Raw genomic sequence first — 17,372 nt, 5'->3', positions numbered from 1 at the left:
GTTTTACACTGCACACTGTTCATACTGCATGGTACAATATCAGCCACTTGGTGGCGCTCTGTACATGAGATACAATGTTTTGTTTGGCGATGTTTGGCATGCTAGGCATTATTTCAAAACATTTATTTACTTCTATATTTTATAATATATACACAATTAAATATAATGTGTTTATTGTCTGTTGCTTTGATGTTTAGTGTCATTGTCAACCTGCAGAGCACAACACATTATTGTTTGCTTACATTTGAGTGTATTTCATACAGCAAGTAACATATTCGTTTTATTGACAAGCTCAAGACAGATCCAATAGGCTACTCTTATGGTGTATTAATTTCTAACATTTGCACCTGTTGTTGAGTCACTATGCACAGTGGTCAGAAAAACAATTGAAAAAACCCCACTAACTTCACCAAACGTACAACCAACCACCTCATACGCTGCAATTAATCAAATGCATTCATTTAATCTTACATGGATTTCATATTTGACAATAATGTATTTAATTAAATGATCCATCAACATTCTAAGGATCATAAATGTGTAAGAAGCCTGTAATGTAAGAGTTTTGAAGATATCCCATGACATGACAATGAGTCCTGAAGCCACCTCCCTCCCTTTGCCTGTCCTCAAGGAGGGAAACACGCATGTAGCCTATGAGCAAGGAGTGAGGGACAACGCGTTGTCGGGGTGATTGGTGGCTGCTGTGTAGCTCACTGTCCTGACTGTACATTGTAGCACAGACCTCTTTGCCGTGTGTGGGAGCGATATTGATAAACAACACTGGATTGCAACAAAGGTAAACGTTTGCCATTTTATTGTCAATGCTTTATTTGCGCGTCAGATACTGTAAATAGCCTACAAAAGCAAATTTGCATCATGCCCATGTTGGATAATTTCGCCCCCTTGGCAACAAATGCCCTGACAAATTTGTGTTTGATTCTGTGGCACGAGGGACTTGCGGTAATTTCTCGGGTGTTTGATTCTAATTCTAATATTAACCTATTACCTACATTAGTGGGCTTTTATTGTATTCCAAGTGGGACCAAAATGGCCTGGGACATGGTCTTCAGACGGCAGTACAGTCGTTGTGTTGAAGCTATACTGCAGTAAAGACACATCCATTTGTTATCTGCAACCACACACACGACCGCTGCTCATCCTTGTGTCGCACTAAGCTAGACACTAGTCTATAGTTTTGGTAAAATGAAGTATCCCAAATCATGGAACGAAATCATGTAACGTTTATTATTGTCATGGAACGCTCTTTGCATGTTTTATCTGGTTACAAAAAGACAATAGTCTACTATTGGCCTACTGCACATTGAACAACATCACTTGAACTCTTTCTTAGTTTACTCTTAATTGGTTCAGAATATTCTAGCTGTTTTCATTACAGCAGAAACAACATATGGCAACATAGTATGTAGGTAAATACATGAGTAACATCAGTGGTATGTATGGGCATAATGTAATGCATATTATGCGGCACTGATAGGTAACCCCATTTAACTTGATTTGTGGCTACTGTACAAAAGGTACCGTACAGTATAATGACATGTGGGTGGATGGATGGTTGTCTATTTACAAACTAGCATTCATCTCAAAATGTGAGTGTGAATAGGCTGTGTGAGCGAAGGAAAAAATGAGTCCGAGCTCTGAGATTCCCATTCTTATTATAATCTCTTGCATGCACAATGTTCCATTCTAGTACATTGCATTCCCCTGTACACTATATGCCTACCCGGTTCTCTCTCTAATTAGTCTGTAGGTGTAAAAATGACACAATGAACAAGATACTGCTGTCTCAACCTTCCGTACTGTGCTCTGCAGTTGGACGCAAATATGATTACTGCATAACCATCCTACTGTATGAGCTAAATAAGAAACAAACAATAGACCCCTCATGTTCAGAGAACGACAACCTCTGGACAAATGCTATGGATTATGCTATTATTGATTGTCTGCACAAACCCTCATGTCACGTATAGACATGAAAGCAACTGAATGACCCATAGGGACTGAATGTACAATAGTTATGACACACTGAATGGTTACCTCCATGTTCAGACAGTTGTTTGACAAATCGGCCTCAGGGCTGGCTTCCTGATTAAGGGCATGTGACCTGAATGTAATTTATAGATTGGCAGGGAAGGGTGCTCTCGAGCGGCTAGATGTTCTTTACCATTCGCCAACAGATTTGCCACCTATCCACGATAATTCAGAATTTCAATAAGTATCTCTCTACGGCTGGCCATGCTTTCCACCTGGCTACCCAGCCCTGGCCAACAGCTCTGCACCCCCCGCAGCAACTGGCCCAAGCCCCCCCCGCTTCTCCTTCACCCCAATCCAGACACCTGATGTTCTGAAAGAGCTGCAAAATCTGGATCCCTACAAATCAGCTGGGCTAAACAATCTAGACCCTCTCTTCCTAAAATGATTCGCCACCAAGTCTTCGAAAGCCAACTGAACAAACAGATCACCGACCATTTTGAATCCCACTGTACCTTCTCCGCTATGCAATCGGGTTTCCGAGCTGGTCACGGGTGCACTTCAGCCACGCTGAAGGTCCTAAATGATATCATAACCGCCATCAATAAAAGACAGTACTGTGCAGCTGTCTTCATCGACCTGGCCAAGGCTTTCAACTCTGTCAGTCAACTTATTCTTACCGGCAGACTCAACAGCCTTGGTTTCTCTAATGACTGCCTTGCCTGGTTCACTAACTACTTCTCAGACAGAGTTCAGTGTGTCAAATTGGAGAGCCTGTTGTCCGGACCTCTGGCAGTCTCTATGGGGGTGCCACAGGGTTCACTTCTCGGGCCGACTCTTTTCTCTGTATATATCAATGATGTCGCTCTTGCAGCGGGTGATTCTTTGATCCACCTCTATGCAGACGTTCTGTATACATCTGGCCCTTCTTTGGACACTGTTAACAAAGATCGAAACGAGCTTCAACGTCATACAACACTCCTTCCGTGGCCTCCAACTGCTCTTAAATGCTAGTAAAACTAAAATGCATGCTCTTCAACTGATCGCTGCCCGCACCCACCCGCCTGACTAGCATCACTACTCTGAACGGTTCTGACTTAGAATATGTGGACAACTATAAATACCTACCGTAATTTCCGGACTATTAAGCGCACCTGAATATAAGCCGCACCCACTGAATTAATTTTTTTAATTTATTTTGAACATAAATAAGCCGCACATGTCTATAAGCCGCAGGTGCCTACCGGTACATTGAAACAAATGAACTTTACACAGGCTTTAACGAAACACGGCTTGTAACAAAAATAAATAGGCTTTAACGAAACACGGCTTGTAACAAAAATAAATAGGCTTTAACGAAACACGGCTTGTAACAAAAATAAATAGGCTTTAACGAAACATGGCTTGTAACAAAAAATTTAAAATTAGCTGTAAGCTTTAGTTGTCTTTTTGCACTGAGTCAATTCCTCACACTGCTGTTTCCAACGTCTTATCATCGACTCATTAAGACCAAGCTCCCGTGCAGCAGCTCTATTTCCTTTTCCAACTGCCAGATCAATCGCCTTCAACTTGAAAGCTGCATCATATGCATTTCTCTGTGTCTTTGCCATGATGAGGGTGACAAAATGACTACCGTAATCAGAATGATGGGAAGTTTGAGAGCGCTCGATTTAATCTAAACAGTAAACAAAAAAGTTGTTTGACCTTAACCCGTTCGGCAATTTCATTGGTCTAATGAAAGCTTCATGCCGCCAAAAAACTGAGCCTGTCACATAATGTGTTTTTTTTTTTTTTAATTGAAAGCGGGAAAAATCCATATATTAGCCACGTCATTGTTTAAGCCGCGAGGTTCAAAGCCTGGGAAAAAAGTTGCGGCTTATAGTCCGGAATTTACGGTAGGTGTCTGGCTAGACTGTAAACTCTCCTTCCAGACACACATTAAGCATCTCCATTCTAAAGTTAAATCTAGAATCGGCTTCCTATTTCGCAACAAAGCATCCTTCACTCATGCTGCCAACATACCCTCGTAAAACTGACTATCCTACCGATCCTTGACTTCGGTGATGTCATTTACAAAATAGCCTTCAACACTCTACTCAGCAAATTGGATGCAGTCTATCACAGTGCCATCCGTTTTGTCACCAAAGCCCCATATACTACCCACCACTGCGACCTGTATGCTCTCGTTGGCTGGTCTTCGCTACATATTCGTCGCCAAACCCACTGGCTCCAGGTCATCTATAAGTCTTTGCTAGGTAAAGCTCTGCCTTATCTCAGCTCACTGGTCACTATAGCAACACCCACCCGTAGCAAGCGCTCATCCCCAAAGCCAACATCTCCTTTGGCCACCTTTCCTTCCAGTTCTCTGCTGCCTATGACTGGAACGAATTGCAAAAATCACTGAAGTTGGAGACTTATATCTCCCTCACTAACTTTAAGCTCCACCTGTCAGAGCAGCTTACCGATCGCTGCAGCTGTGCACAGCCCATCTGTAAATAGCCCATCCAACCAACTACCTACCTCATCCCCATATTTGTTTTTGTTTTTCTACTCTTTTGCACACCCGTATTTCAACTTGCACATCCTCATCTGCACATATATCACTCCAGTGTAAATTGCTAAACTGTAATTACTTTGCCACTATTGGCCTATTTATTGCCTTACCTCCTTACTTCATTTGCACACACTGTATACAGATTTTTCTATTGTGTTATTGACTGTACGTTTGTTTATCCCATGTGTAACTCTGTTGTTGTTTTTGTCGCACTGCTTTGCTTTATCTTGGTCAAGTCGCAGTTGTAAATGAGAGCTTGTTCTCAACTGGTCTACCTGGTTAAATAAAGGTGAAATTAAAATGTCCCTTATAGGACACATCACTGCACTCTATACTCCTCTGTAAACTGGTCATCTCTGTATACCCATCACAAGACCCACTGGTTGATGCTTATTTATAAAACCCTCTTAGGCCTCACACCCCTCTATCTGAGATATCTACTGCAGCCCTCATCCTCCACATACAACACCCGCTCTGCCGGTCACATTCTGTTAAAGGTCCCCAAAGCAAACACATCCCTGGGTCGCTCGTCTTTTCAGTTTGCTGAGGCTAGCAACTGGAACGAGCTGCAACAAACACTCAAAATGGACAGTTTTATCTCTCCATTCAAAGACTCAATCATGGACACTCTTACTGACAGTTGTGGCTGCTTTGCGTGATGTATTGTTGTCTCTACCTTCTTGCCCTTTGTGCTGTTGTCTGTGCCCAATAATGTTTGTATCATGTTTTGTGCTGCTACCATGTTGTACTGCTGCCATGTTGTGTTGCTACTATGTTGTTGTCATGTTGTGTTGCTACCATGCTGTGTTGTCATGTGTTGCTGCTTGCTATGTTGTTGTCTAGGTCTCTCTTTATGTAGTGTTGTCTCTCTTGTTGTCATGTATGTTTTGTCCTATATTTTTATTTTATTTTCAATGCCAGCCCCCGTCCCCCGCATTAGGCCTTTTGCCTTTTGGTAGGCCGTCATTGTAAATAAGAATTTGTTCTTAACTGACTTGCCTTGTTAAATAAAGGTATAAAAAAAAAAAAAAAAAAAAAAACACTTCCACATAAACAAGGTTGCCAGGTCTAGCTAAAATTTCTATAACAATGACCACGCAGAACCTGGCCTGAAAATTTTCCCAAATTTTTTTTCCACAGCAAGAGTACAGTTGCCAAATGTATACAATAAACTAACGACATTAGAAGCAAAGTTCGGTTTTCATCAAAATTATTATTATTGCGAACTATGACATGATGTAATAAACACATTTGAATATGTTGGAAGAGAAAATATAATTTGCCCTTATTAAACTCGCCAGATCATTTTCTTTCAATGGATGTTGATTTAACTCGTCTGACTACTATGATTAAGCAATAAGGCATGAGGAGGTATATTATATAGCCCAAGGGCTGTTTTTAAGCATTACACAACGCAGAGTGCCTGGATACAGCAATTAGCCGTGGTATTTTGGCAATATACCACAAACCCTGGGGTGCCTTATTGCTATTATTGTCACGTCCTGACCATAGTAAGTTGTTATTTTCTATGGTAGAGTAGGTCAGGGCGTGACAGGGGGGTTTTCTAGTTTAGTTTTTCTATGTTGTTATGTTCTAGTTTTGTATTTCTATGTTGGGTTGTTCTAGTTTTTGTATTTCTATGTTGGGCTTTGTTTGAGATGATCTCCAATTAGAGGCAGCTGGTCATCTTTGTCTCTAATTTGAGGTTATATTTAAGTTGGTGTTTGTCCCACCTGGGTTTGTGGGAGATTAATTTTGAGTAGTGTATGTATATTTTCACCTCTGCGTCACGGTTTGTTGTTTTTTGTCTTTCAGTTTATTTATGTATTGCATAGTTTCACAGTATAAATAAAATGTGGAACGACACACACGCTGCACTTTGGTCCACTCATTCCTACGACAGCCGTGACAATTATAAACTGGTTACCAACATAATTAGAACAGTAAAAAGTATTTTTTTGTCATACCCATGGTATACGGTCTGATATACCACTGCAATCAGCGTTCAGGGCTCAAACCCGGTTTATAATTGTAAATAAATCCCTTTTACGCATGTGCATAACTATAGATGAATCCACCAGGAGAGTTTAAGTGAAAGTTGGACAGAGGATCTTGAAATCTCTGTGCAAGAAACACTTGGACAAAAAAACAAATGCTAGGCTATTTTCTGGCAATTGTACTGTTATTATGTGCCAGATGTTAAGACCATTTGCAAGATTTACATGTCATTTCAGTAGGCATAGGCTTCAGAATAAAATCTGGGTTTATGATTGTAATTCAACTTTGCCATGTCTTGCTTAGATACAGTGCATTCAGAAAGTATTCAGAACCCTTGACATTTTCCACATTTTGTTACGCTACAGCCTCATTCTAAAATGTATTAAATAAATAAAAATCCTTATCAGTCTACACACAATACCCCATAATGACAAAGGGAAAACAGTTTTACTGTAGATGCAGGTAGCCTATAGCCCCTGATGGGCCTAAATCTTATTTCAGATAGGCTACAGTAGCCTAGGCAAGATGTAAACTGAACGATTTAGCAGCTTGCTAAGGTCAAATATACGTACAAATGTATTCAACATGAATAGCTTGGCAATTTCGAGGTAAGAAGTGCTTGTGTTTTCAAATATCCTGCTGGAATAGGCTACTGAAGATGGGGTCGCAATTTCAATCACTGAAATAAACATCAATAATATGTATATGAACTGAATATTCTTGTCAACAACAGCCAGTGTTTATAAAAAAGAAAAATACCTGTAGCCTAATCTGACTGACTGTTGCCATCAATCTATTGCGTGCAACTGATCGGCAATTTAAATAACTTAACATGGCCATTAATAATGGCAGAATAACACAAGGCTAAAACAACAATACACTGAAGTTATAGGCTATTTATTAAATCCGTTTGCCAGCTACAGGTAGGTTACACAAGTGGCACAAATTTATTTTCAATGACTCCAGTGATATAGTAATTTCAACATATTTATTGTAGCCTGTATATACATTTGATGGCCAACAGATGCAAATGTATCATTCTCTATATTTAATGTCAGTTTCATTGAGGACTTTTCCCCATAACAGAAGCACACGACTTCCATTTTAAACTTCCACTCCTGCATAATTGCAAGTTAAATAGCCTACCTACAACTGGTAAAAAGTTGTCACAGCGTGCGCATGCTGCTCTGTCTCGTCTCACTCACATGACTCAGCCAATAGTGGACACACACACACCCCATCCGGCCCTCCCCACAACTCACTCAGCAACAGCCTGACTCACTCAAATCAAATCAAACTTTATCTGCCACATGCGCCGTATACAACAAGTGTAGACTTTACCGTGAAATGCTTACTTACAAGCCCTTAACCAACAGTGCAGTTCAAGAAGAAACTATTTACCAAGTAGGCTAAAATAAAATACAAAGTAACACAATAAGAATAACAATAACGAGGCTATATACAGGTGGCACCGGTACCGAGTCAGTGTGCAGGAGTACAGGCTAGTTGAGGTAATCTGTACATGTAGGTGGGGGCGAAGTGACTATGCATAGGTAACAAACAAACAGCGAGTAGCAGCAGTGTACAAGAGGGGGCAATTTTTATGAATTGTTCAGCAGTCTAATGGCTTGGGGGTAGAAGCTGTTGAGGAGCCTTTTGGTCCTAGACTTGGCGCTCCGGTACCACTTGCCGTACGATAGCAGAGAATACAGTCTATAACTTGGGTGACTGGAGTCTCTGACAATTTTATGGGCTTTCCTCTGACACTGCCTATTATATAAATCCATGATGGCAGGAAGCTTGGCCCCAGTGATGTACTGGGCCATTCGCACTACCCTCTGTAGCACCTTACGGTGATGCAACCGGTCAGGATCCTCTCGATGGTGCAGCTGTAGAGCCTTTTGAGGATCTGGGGGCCCATGCCAAATCTTGAGGGAGAAAAGGTTTTGTCATGCCCTCTTCATGACTGTCTGGGTATGTTTGGACAATGATAGTTTGTTGGTGATGTGGACACCAAGGAACTTGAAACTCTCGACCCGCTCCACTACGGCCCCATCGATGTTAACTCTTGAGGACGGACGTTCCGCTAGCAGAACATCTAGCCAAGAGCCAATGGAACAGCAGGGCGCGAAATACAAAACATCAAAAATCTAATCATTTAAATTTCTCAAACATACGACTATTTTACACCATTTTAAAGATACACTTCTCCTTAATGTAACCACATTATTCGATTTCAAAAAGGCTTTACAGCGAAAGCAAAACATTAGATTATGTTAGGACAGTACATAGACAAACAATAACCAAACAATAACCACACAGCCATTTTCCAAGCAAGGAGATGTGTCACAGAAACCCAAAATACAGCTAAAAATGAAGCACTAACCTTTGACGATCTTCATCAGATGACACTCCTAGGACATCATGTTACACAATACATGTATGTTTTGATTGATCAAGTTCATATTTATATCCAAAAACAGCATTTTACATTGGCGCGTGATGTTCAGAAAATGAACACTTCCGGTGAATGAGGACATTAATTTACAGAAATACTCATCATAAACGTTGACAAAATATATAACAATTATTTAAAGAATTAAAGATACACTACTCCTTGATGCACCCGCTGTGTCAGATTTCAAAATAACTTTACGGAGAAAGCACATTGTTCAATATTCTGAGTACATAGCTCAACCATCAATGCAAGCTATACAGCTACCCGCCAAGTTCTGGCATCAACAAAACTCTGAATTAGTGTTATAAATCATTCCTTACCTTTGCTGATCTTCGGCGGAATGCACTCCAAGGACTCATACTTCCACAATAAATGTTATTTTTGTTCAAAATACTCCATATTTATGTCCAAATACCTCCGTTTTGTTTGTGCGTTCAGATCACTATCCAAAGGCATAATGCGCGAGCGTAAATCGAGACACGAAAAGTCAAAAGGTTCCATTACCGTTCGTAGAAACATGTCAAACGTTGTTTACAATCAATCTTTAGGGTATTTTTAACATAAAAATGCGCTAATATTCCAACCGGACAATAGCGTATTCATTCCAGAAGAAAAAGTAGGAACGGCGCGCTCGCAGGCTCGCGCATAACCAAGCCCTTTGTCCATAGGCAGTCCACTCATTGACTGAGCTACTATTCTCTGCCCAGTAACAGGAGAAGGAGGAAACAAGTTTCTAAAGGCTGTTGACAGCCAATGGAAGCCTTAGGAAGTGCAACGTGACCCCACAGACACTGTCGTTTCGATAGGGATTCAAAAGAAGAACTACAATTCTCAGATTTCCCACTTCCTGGTTGGATTTTTCTCAGGTTTTTGCCTGCCATATAAGTTCTGTTATACTCACAGACATCATTCAAACAGTTTTAGAAACTTTAGAGTGTTTTCTATCCAAATCTACAAATAATATGCATATTCTAGTTTCTGGGCCCGAGTAGTTGGCAGTTTAATTTGAGTACATTTTTCATCAGGCCGTGAAAATACTGCCCCCTATCCTCAACAGGTTTTAATGGGGGCCTGTTTGGACCACCTTTTCCTGTAGTCCACGATCAGCTCCTTTGTCTTGCTCACATTGAGGGAGAGGTTGTTGTCCTGGCATCACACTGCCAGTTCTCTGACCTCCTCCCTATAGGCCGTCTCATCATTGTCGGTGATCAGGCCTACCACTGTTGTGTCGTCAGCAAACTTAATGATGGTGTTGGAGTCTTGAATGGCCACGCAGTCATGGGTGAACAGGGAATACAGGAGGGGACTAAGTACACACCCCTGAGGGGCCCCAGTGTTGAGGATCAGCGTGGCAGACGTGTTGTTGCCTACTCTTACCACCTGGGGGCGGCCCGTCAGGAAGTCCAGGATCCAGTTACAGAGGGAGGTGTTTAGTCCCAGAGTCCTTAGCTTAGTGATGAGCTTCGTGGGCACTATGGTGTTGAACGCTGAGCTGTAGTCAATGAACAACATTCTCACATAGGTGTTCCTTTTGTCCAGGTGAGAAAGGGCGGTGTGGAGTGCAATTGAGATTGCGTCATCTGTGGATCTGTTGGGGCAGTATGCGAATTGGAGTGGGTCTAGGGTGTCCGGGAGGATGCTGTTGATGTGAGCCATGACCAGCCTTTCAAAGCACTTCATGGCTACCGACGTGAGTGCCATGGGGCGGTAATCATTTAGGCAGGTTACCTTCGCTTCCTTAGGCACAGGGACTATGGTGGTCTGCTTGAATCATGTACTCGGTCAGGGAGAGGTTGAAAATGCCAGTGAAGACACTTGACAGTTGGTCCGAGCATGCTTTGAATACACGTCCTGATAATCCATCTGGCTCAGCGGCTTTGTGAATGTTGACCTGTTTAATGGTTTTGTTCACGTCGTCTACCGAGAGCGTGATCACACAGTCGTCTGGAACGGCTCTCATGCATGTTTCAGTGTTACTTGCCTCGAAGTGAGCATAGAAGTAATTTAGCTCGTCTGGTAGGTTCGTGTCACTGGGCAGCTCGCGTCTGTGCTTCCCTTTGTAGTCTGTAATAGTTTCAAAGCCCTGTCACATCCGACAAGCATCGGAGCCGGTGTAGTACGATTCAATCTTAGTCCTGTATTGATGCTTTGCCTGTTTGATAGTTTGTCGGAGGCTATAGCGGGATTTCTTATAGGCTTCTGGGTTGGAGTCCCGCTCCTTGAAAGCGGCAGCTCTACCCTTTAACTCAGTGCGGATGTTGCCTGTAATCCATGGCTTCTGGTTGGGGTATGTACGTACAGTCACTGTGGGGACGACGTCATCGATGCACTTATTGATGAAGCCAGTGACTGTTGTGGTGTACTCCTCAATGCCATCGGAAGAATCCCAGAACATTCCAGTCTGTGTTAGCAAAACAGTCCTGTAGCTTAGCATCTGCTTCATCTGACCACTTTCTTATTGACCAAGTCACTGGTGCTTCCTGCTTTAGTTTTTGCCTTTAAGCAGGCATTAGGAGGATGGAATTATGGTCAGATTTGCCAAATGGAGGGCGAGGGAGAGCTTTGTATGCGCCTCTGTGTGAGGAGTAAAGGTGGTCTAGAGTTTTCTTCCCTCTGGTTGCACATTTAACATGCTGATTAGGTAAAACTGATTTGAGTTTCCCTGCATTAAAGTCCCCGGCCTCTAGGAGCACCGCCTCTGGATGAGCGTTTTCTTGTTTGCTTATGGCCGTATACAGCTCATTGAGTGCGGTCTTAATGCCAGCATCGGTCTACAGTGGTATATATACAGCTATGAAAAATATAGATGTAAACTCTCTGGGTAAATAGTGTGGTCTACAGCTTATCATGAGATACTCTACCTCAGGCAAGCAAAACCTCAAGACTTCCTTAGATTTCGTGCACCAGCTGTTGTTTACAAATATGCATAGGCCGCCTCCCATTGTCTTACCAGAGGCTGCTGTTCTATCAGCAAATGCATCCAACAAATGTGTAGTCACAAGCTTCATGTACTCACTGCGTGCTATGATGTAGTCACTGCGTGCATAATATGGGACCAAATACTTAAATTGTACTACTTTAATACACAAGTGAATTTTTGTAACGTAATACGCCGGGAATCAGGAAGCAGGTGCAAAAGGTGAGTTTAATAACAACACAATGCAGATGTCCAAAAACATAAGCCGCATACAGAATGTAATAGAAAACAATACTGCTGTCTACTGAGGGCTAAATAAAGGGGGAGTAATCAAGGAGATAATGATGACCAGGTGTGCGTAATGATGGGAGCAGGTGTGTGTAATGATTGGGAGCAGGTGTGCATAATGATGGGGAGCAGGTGTGCATAATGATGGGGAGCAGGTATGCGTAATGATGGGGAGCAGGTGTGCGTAAAGATTGTTGCCAGGGCCTGTGGTTAGTAGACCGGTGACTTCGAGCTCTGGAGAGAGGGAGAAGGCGTGACAGTTTGTCCTAATACTTTTGGTCCCCGAAAATGGGGGTACTATGTACAAAAGTGCTGTAATTTCTAAACGGTTCAGCCGATATGGATGAAAATACCCTCAAATTAAAGCTGACAGGGTGCACTTTACCTTCAAAGTCATTGTATCATTTATTTACGGAGGAGCCAAAACAACCAAAAATGGGTCACTGTCCCAATACTTTTGGAGCTCATTGTATATGGCAACACCACAAGAGTCGTTGCCTTTGACTTTTATGATGTCTGATTACAAAATTACATGTTATATAATCCTCCTACTTTTTTAAGTTAAAGTACATGGATGTGTGTTAAATGAATGAGAAAAAATGTGTAATTTGGTAATGTATGCGAAAACCCTTTGGAATTTTGTATGACGTCAGTAGCCTAGTCAAGGAAGCATCATGCAAAAATATATTGGCACGCTCCACTTAGACAATCGGTAAAAAATTCAACCAACCAGTTGGATGGTTTGACAATCTACCTCTGGTGGCCAAATTAACCTGCTGACCAAATGTGATTGGATGGTGGCTCTACAGTTTAAGGTCTCTGACAGGTGATTTGTTATTTTGTTACCGGATATAATTACCTGCTCAGCTGGCCATCCTCAGCATCATGGGTAATTTGGCCAGGTTGGCCTATGAGAAAAGCTAGTAGCTAACCAATTTAGACCAATGGTTTAACACCATGGTCTAAGCAAAAGTTCACAACATTCTGTTTATTCTAAATAACTGATGGGTCTTTGGGCAAGCCGGTTTCTGCCAGAGACACCAGAAAGGTTTCTGTTTTCATCCTGTGACTGCTTGTTGCTTAGCAACCTTCTCCCTCCATCTGCTCCCATTGGCCAAAGTGGATCGTGCTGCTTGAAGCTTTATGCTTTTCAAGGTCGGTGTGCACAAAGAGAAGCCCACCAATGCAAGCGAGTAAACAAGAAAGTGAATAGACAATGTATGGTTTGGCGATTGATTTCTAGTCACCCCCTCGCTGGCTCTGCAAGTGGTGATGGAAAAACAAACCATTTGGAAAGGGGGATACCTAGTCAACTGAATGTGTCTACCACATTTAACCCACCTCTGAATCAGAGAGGTGCAGGGGCTGCCTTAATCAACAGCCACATCTTCAGGACCCGGGGAACAGTGGGTTAACTGCTTTGCTCGGAACGACAGATTTTGACCTTGTCAGCTCAGGGATTCGATCCAGCAACTTTTCGGTTACTGGCCCAACGCTCTATCCACTAGGCTACCTGCATTGTTGGTTGTCGTTTTGCCAAAAGCAATCCGTTTTGCTATGCGCCCCACTCAGCGTCATCCAGGCATGGTAGAATTCCCAACAAAAATGTTAAAGCCAGGCATGTGTAGTGTGCTGTAGTGATAAAGCTGAGTGCCTGCTTATCCAAATAAATGAAGTTATCATTCTTGGAGCTGACAGTTAATAGGCTATTAGTGCCCTTTAGTGCTTGTGTCAGGGAAAAGAGATAGACATGGGGGTGGCACCCTTAAAATAGGCAGATATTGATACATTTTTAGAGATGTTATTTTCATATGAGCCTACCTTGTCAAAGCACTTGAAATTACTGGATTATTGCTCTTTTTAGGTATGTGTAGCTACTGTATCCTATGACAAAATAATCAAGTAGTCTGGTCACACAGCCACTCAGGGAGTTATAATATGCAACACATTGAACAGTAAGCTTGCATTCCATGTCCAAGTCCAAACATCCCCCTGAAATAAGGTGACATTTTCAACACTCTCTCAAGAAATAACCTGAACAGTCATCAACAGTCCCATAAACATGTTAAGGTTCCCCAATATTTAAGCCAATAGGAATCCACCTCCTACACTTAATGTGAGGCTTGTCCTCTGGCAGTGATAGTGTAGATGAGGTCTTCCAGTTACAGAATTACCAAATAAAATACTCTACGTGTCAGTCAAATGGTATCCAATCTGTATTATCATGTAGTCCATTGTAGTGTATTCTATGTTTAAGATTGATAATGTATTTTTGAGAGAAAAAAAATCCCACTTTCATATTTGTATTGTTTTGTACTTTTTGCCAGGTGCCTCACATTGTCAAATTTTTTTGTCCTCTCTCTCTCTGTGCTTCTCTGTGTATTCTCTACCAAGCGATCTCGGAGGAAAGTCTAGAGTCATTGTGAAACAACCGTATCGTCCTTGGTAAACTGTCAGTTTGGTGACGTTCTATTTACACTGGCTCTAAAAAGTGAGCTGTCAGGTTGTGCCCTCTCTAAAAATGTCTATGTGAGATGTTGTGTCTATGTGGTATGCCAGTGCCTTCCCTGTCAGTCCTTTTCACGGCCATGCTAGCTTGCCGCAGCACCAGCAACAACTACCCTCTTACCTCAGAAGCCATAACCTTTCACTGGCCAGACCAACTCACTGGGTGGGTGTTTTTCCTCTCCGAAATGGGTGACACCTCACCCCACCACTCGAACATACTGTAAAGTTGCCCTATTTTTCCCTATTCATCACACACATTTTAGTGGATGCTTATTATTTTCAAATAGAGATTTACTCTCCTTCAGTGCTTATGTGGATTTCAGTTATTTTCATTGCTATTGTGTTTAACTTTATCCATATTTTCTCGTGTAATATATTATGTTGGATTAAAAGAATACTCCAGACCAGTAGGTATGTGTTGGACGTATTTTCCCTCTCGGCAATTACTCATTGTCTTTCCTGAAAGACTAGAAACCCAGAAACACTAGAATATGTACAAGTTGCATACATTTCCTTTTAGGTTGCAGTTGTTTAAAACTAGCCCTTGAACATCCAATGGCTGTGGTGTGGAATGTGTAGAAGCCTCGGCTCACAGCCTGTGTGGATGCTGTTTATGGAAGAGAGGGGGACCTCTCAATTAGAGGACTAAGCAGCTTCTCTGGAGCGGGCCTTTCTATCCATGTTTGGAGCTGTTTAGTGAGATCCACACTGAGCGCTGGACAACTTCTCTCCTCTCTGCCGTTTGTTGACAAAGCAAAAGTCAACTACGTTATGTAACAGCTCTCCGTCTTTCTCTATGTAGTATATCAGACCTCGTGGTGAGAGCTTTTGTATATGAACACTAATCACATTTAAGGAAAACTCAGAAATGTAGTAGGGATCCAGGGCTGTGTGAGGTTTATCATAGTTCCACTTGGTAGCACTCTCCTTTTGTTTATTTTTTAAAAAGCAAACAGAGAGCAGTTCTCAAACATGTGGAGACTAAAAGATTGCTACAGCACACAACAGCTGTTCCCAGTCACTGGCAGTGACATTGAGTTTACAGGAGTTAGATCATTAGATAATTTTACTGCAAAATATATTGTGGCAAGAAGAAGTATGTGAACACTTTGGAATTACCTGGATTTCTGCATAAATTGGTCATACAATTTGATCTGATCTTCATCTAGGTCACAACAACAGACAAACACCGTGTGCTTACACTAATAACACACAAATGATTGTATTTTTATTGTCTATATTGAATACATAATTTAAACATTCACAGTGTAGGTTGGAAAAAGTATGTGAACCCCTAATTGGAGTCAACTATCCTGGAGCCCAATCAATGAGACGAGATTGGAGATGTTGATTAGAGCTGTCCTGCCCTATAAAAAACACTCACCAAATTTGAGTTTGCTATTCACAAGAAGCATTGCCTGATGTAAACCATGCCTCGAACAAAAGAGATCTCAGAAGACCTAAGATTACGAATTGTTGACTTGCATAAAGTTGGAAAGGGTACAAAAATATCTCTAAAAGCCTTGATGTTCTTCAGTCCACAGCCAGACAAATTGTCTGTAAATGGAGAAAGTTCAACACTGTTGCTACTCTCCCTAGGAGTGGCCGTAAGGAAAAGATGACTGCAAGAGCACAGCGCAAAATGCCCAATGAGGTTAAGAAGAATCCTAGAGTGTCAGCTAAAGACTTACAGAACTCTCTGGAACATGTTCCGTTTCTGTTGACGAGTCTACGATACGTAAAACACTAAACAAGAATGGTGTTCATAGGAGGGCACCACGGAAGAAGCCACTGCTCTCCAAAAAAAAAATACATTTTTGAAAAAGTGCACCTGGACAGATGAAACCACAGTTGAGTTGTTTGCAAGGAACACACAACACTATCTATGTGTGGAGGAAAAAGGGCACAGCACACCAACATGAAAAACTTATCCCAACTGTAAAGTATGGTGGAGGGAGCATCATGGTTTGGGGCTGCTTTGCTGCCTCAGGACCTAGACAGCTTGCTATCATCGACGGAAAAACTAATTCCCAAGTTTATCAAGACATTTTGCAGGAGAATGTAAGGCTGTCTGCCAATTGAAGCTCAACAGAAGTTGGCTAATGCAACAAGACAACGACCCAAAACACAGAAGTAAATCAACAACAGAATGGATTCAACAGAAGAAATACGCCTTCTGGAGTGGCCCATTCAGAGTCCTGACCTCAACCGAATTGAGATGCTGTGGCATGACCTCGAGAGCGGTTCACATCCCAAGAATATTGCTGAACTGAAACTGTTTTGTAAAGCGGAATGGTCCAAAATTCTTCCTGACCGTTGTGCAGGTCCGATCCGCAACTACAGAAAATGTTTGGTTGAGGTTATTGCTGCCAAAGGAGGGTCAACCAGTTATTAAATCCAAGGGTTCACGTACTTTTCCCACCCTGCACTGTGAATGTTTACACGGTGTGTTCAATAACGACATGAAAACGTGTAATTGTTTGTGGGTTATTAGTTTAAACAGACTGCGTTTGTCTATTGTTGTGACTTAGATGAAGATCAGATCAAATTTTATGACCAATTTATGCAGAAATCTAGGTAATTCCAAAGGGTTCACATGCTTCTTCTTGCCACTGTACATACTGTACTAGTATCACATTCTTCCCAACTGTTAATCACCA

General features: G+C 41.8%; 1 protein-coding gene across 8 annotated transcripts in view; it reads left to right on the top strand.

Moving 5' to 3' along the window:
• Nucleotides 1–653: 653 nt before the first annotated feature.
• Nucleotides 654–17,372, top strand: part of LOC106604599 (sorbin and SH3 domain-containing protein 1) — an 81,933-nt gene continuing 65,214 nt past the window's right edge. For 6 of the 8 annotated variants that reach the window (XM_082975103.1, XM_082975107.1, XM_082975096.1 and 3 more), the window contains exon 1: nucleotides 654–796. The gene's annotated coding sequence lies outside the window, so the exon portion shown is untranslated. The remainder of the gene's footprint in view (nucleotides 797–17,372) is intronic. The other 2 variants (XM_045719340.2, XM_082975108.1) reach the window with 1 other exon arrangement.

Source organism: Salmo salar, chromosome 01 (genome assembly GCF_965601325.2).
Source record: "Salmo salar chromosome 01, fSalSal1, whole genome shotgun sequence".
NCBI classification, from domain to species: domain Eukaryota; kingdom Metazoa; phylum Chordata; class Actinopteri; order Salmoniformes; family Salmonidae; genus Salmo; species Salmo salar.
The sequence above is the reverse complement of the archived record's forward strand: the minus strand, read 5'-3'. Positions and strand labels throughout refer to the sequence as shown.